The 3,623-nt window shown below is 36.5% G+C and overlaps 1 protein-coding gene across 1 annotated transcript in view; it reads right to left on the bottom strand.

Moving 5' to 3' along the window:
- Positions 1-3,623, bottom strand: part of poln (polymerase (DNA directed) nu) — a 66,192-nt gene that overhangs the window by 55,652 nt on the left and 6,917 nt on the right. The window lies entirely within an intron of this gene.

Genomic DNA, 3,623 nt, shown 5'->3' with positions numbered 1-3,623 from the left:
CTCTCCTGTGGAACCAACTACCAGTTTTAATCCGTGAGGCAGACACCCTGTCTACTTTTAAGGCTAGGCTTAAAACTTTCCTTTTTGATAAAGCTTATAGTTAGAGATGCTCAGGTTATCCTGAGCTATCCGTATAGTTATGCCACTATAGGCTTAGATTTCTGGAGGACATAGGGACCCCTATTTCATCATTATGCTTCATTCTGTCTCTATTCTCCCACTCTGCAGAATCTGTTAGTTCAATCTCTGACGTTATGCTCTCTCTGTATTTCCTCAGAGTAGCTTTGCCTCGTCTGTTCCTGTTTGTCTGTGACGCCATCCTGGAGAGAAATATCAGCTGTGCTGCTGCAATCAAGGAGTTGATGCCATCAACTTGTTTTCCTTAGATAGAAAACTTTGAATGCCTTGAGACGACATGTGTTGTGAATTGGCACTATATAAATTGAATTGAAGTTAAATTTGTTCTGTGTTGTGTTTTCTTCAAAGTACCACTTCCAATAATGTTTTGCACTCTCCAAACATTTCATTCCTTAAAGAAATAAAAAAGAATTCCTGCTGGGGTGTTGTGTCTTCTTGTCTCTACATGCAGGCTCATGCCAAGGGCTGCAAAGTCAACGACTCTGTGAAATAACTAGAAATGCGTTAGTCAGAGTGCCATTAGAATGTATTTGTTATAAATCTGTGCCACATAATTACACACAAGTTTACTGTAGGAAAATGTATAATAATTTGCCTGTTAAGTCTATAGTGGGCATAATGACATGAATACTGTTATGTCATAAAAGCACACTGCTGGTTATCTAAAAGAAATAGATGAGTATAACCCAGATTTTTATCTTTTTAGTTTTAACTATTCATATTCCTAAAAGGGAAGTTTCAACACTCCCTGACAAGTCATTTAAAAGTTGCTATACACTTTTCTATACACAGGGACTCATTAAAAATGCCAAAGACATTTCAAAGTCATACAAAGAGTGAGAACCTTATTTTGACTTGGCCAGAGGATAAGCCCCAACAGTGAAGCTTCAGAGGTTATTTCATATGTAAGTTGACTTATTTTGACCTTTTGTACTGGTCAGATTAAAAAAGAAAGAAGCTCTTCAGCCCAACAAAGTAAAGCATCAACAAATACTGCATGCGAAATTTCAAAACTTTTGCTTATACTGCAGATGGATAGCAACTAAAAACAAAACTAAAGAAACTTTCACAGACAATCCAAGATGATGCATATGTACCTGTAATAAATGCAACATGATGGAGCCAGAAATGGGTATTATAGGGAATGAAGGTCAGGGTATGAGATATGAAATATGAAATGAAACGATATTGTAAAAGACAAAACATCATGGAGATAAATCTATGAGGAAATCTAATCAGCAGGCAGGAATTAATCTAAAATAAATGTTGAATTAATTAATTTTCATATGATATGAAAAAAAAAAATATATACATATCATTTTGTGTAAATAGTATTCCTCCTATATTTGAGTGGCAGTTACAGATGGGAGCTCTTTAAACTCTTCAAAGGCAAAAAAAAGAAACTAGGGTAAAAAAAGGGGACTAGAAAAAAGAAGATGACTACATGGAAAACTAGACAACAAAGAAAAGTCATCAGATCAGTGAGTGTCGAAGGCAAAGACGGATTGTCTGTGTCGTAACGGAATATTTAAAAAAATGAGTGAGAGAAATTATCTTAAAACAACAGAAATAGGAGAATGAGTGATGGTTTCTTCACATATTTAAAATCCTATTTGAATAAGTAAGATACAAACAGAGAGGTTGGAGGATGCTAGAGAAAACGACAAAGGGAGGAAACATAAGAAGACACAGGGAAAGTCATAATGTGGATGGATGGACGAATGGATCTTTGAGAAAATTATACATGGAAGAAAATCTAATAAAATAAATATATTGTTTTTCCTTCGGTTTTAATAAATGGACAATATAGACTGTAGACTGTAGGAACCCTGAAGGTGGCAATAAGGGAAGCAAACACGAAGAGACAGACAGCAAAAGGGCAAAAATAGGCTAGCTGGAATACATCCACCAGATTTCTCCAAACTGGACTTTTCTTCCAGTTTTCCTTGTCCCCTGCAGCAGGTTCCAGACTGCCTCATTTATATTACATGCTAGCCCTTTAGTTGGTGCAGACTTGGAGGACATCTGTGTGCCAACTCCCTGAATGAGTGCAGTTTGTTCCTGTGTTTTTTTCTTCTTTATTTTTGATCATGATTAGCTTAATATTAAAAGGATCTTTGATGTGATCTAAACAGCCTAGACAAACAATGACGTGTTATTTTAGTGAGTTCTGTCTTGCTGAGTTATGTGATGCTGTCTAGAAAAACAAAGCACCATGTGAGCACGCTTGTGAGACACAGTCTAACAGAACAGAGACTTAATGTTCAGACAGGAGAACCTGACAGGTTCACCTGTCTGAAACCCAAAACGACAGAGTGGGGACACACCTTGAGGCATTCAGTTACTGAATATTGCAAAAAGAAAAGCGTACACACAACTGTGAGCATCAGCGTCTCCTCCGGAGTGTGAAGTTCTGTCATGCAGCTAGCCTCTTAAAAAAAAAAAAAAAATCAGACTATGTAGTCTATTTATAGTAACACCAGACAAGATACCAAGACTGTCTCCACAACAACTCCCCTGCTGGTGTTTCCAACAGATGTTTAAGAGCATATGTTTGATTCTGTGCCTGAAATAAAACAGCAGGGATCAATGCCTACAACATAAATCATACTCTCTGTGACTAAGTGATAACTCTGGCATTTAGTCTCAAGACATCTTTTTTATCTCAATGTAATCCCAGAAGATGTCCGTATCAAATGGAGGGGGAAAAAAAACAACAAATCTCTTTCATCCCCTCCTCAACTACAAAAGGGTCTCACTGCTAAACCTTCCTTTGAAGCATAAAAAATGCCCCACACTGGGCTCCTGTAGGCAACATTTCACCCAGGAAGAATGATGGAGCAAAAATCTCCTCAAAAACACCCTGAAAAGGAAATAGCCACCAGCTCAAAGCCAAAAAAATATATATAAAAATAAGAAATCAAAATCTTGTTAGCATTAATGATTTACTCTTCTAGTTCCTGATAAATAGGTACGTAGTGCGAGGAGATCAAAGCTTTAAAGCAACCCACAAAGCGTTAATTAGCAAATGAAAATTATGAAATAACTTTAAAACAGCCTCTTTGTTTTGCATACTGCTTTGCACATTCTTGGCATTCTCTCCATGAACATCAGGAAGTAGTCACCTGACCTTAAATGGTTTGTTGTATCATTTAGCCTACTACCTATAGAATCTTCTGTTACAGCTAATCAGTCAATCAATTTATAATCCCATCTTAACCCTCTGAATTTAAAAACAAATGAATATTCCAAGAGATTAAATATTCCCAATCCAATATGGTGCCTTTGCACCCACAATAATAAGATGCTCCAGTTGTTGTTTTATGAATGAATCAGAATCAGAATCAGAATCGGGTTTATTGCCATTGTTAGTGAAGAGGTTCACAACTAGGAATTTTTTGTGGTACAGTCGTGCAACATGAAACATATATGAAATAGTAAATAAAATTATAAAAATCTCTAAAAACACTAGGGTATAAGGCATG

This window comes from Cyprinodon variegatus, unplaced genomic scaffold, assembly GCF_000732505.1.
Source record: "Cyprinodon variegatus isolate N-32 unplaced genomic scaffold, C_variegatus-1.0 Scaffold119, whole genome shotgun sequence".
In the NCBI taxonomy this organism is placed as follows: domain Eukaryota; kingdom Metazoa; phylum Chordata; class Actinopteri; order Cyprinodontiformes; family Cyprinodontidae; genus Cyprinodon; species Cyprinodon variegatus.
The sequence above is the reverse complement of the archived record's forward strand: the minus strand, read 5'-3'. Positions and strand labels throughout refer to the sequence as shown.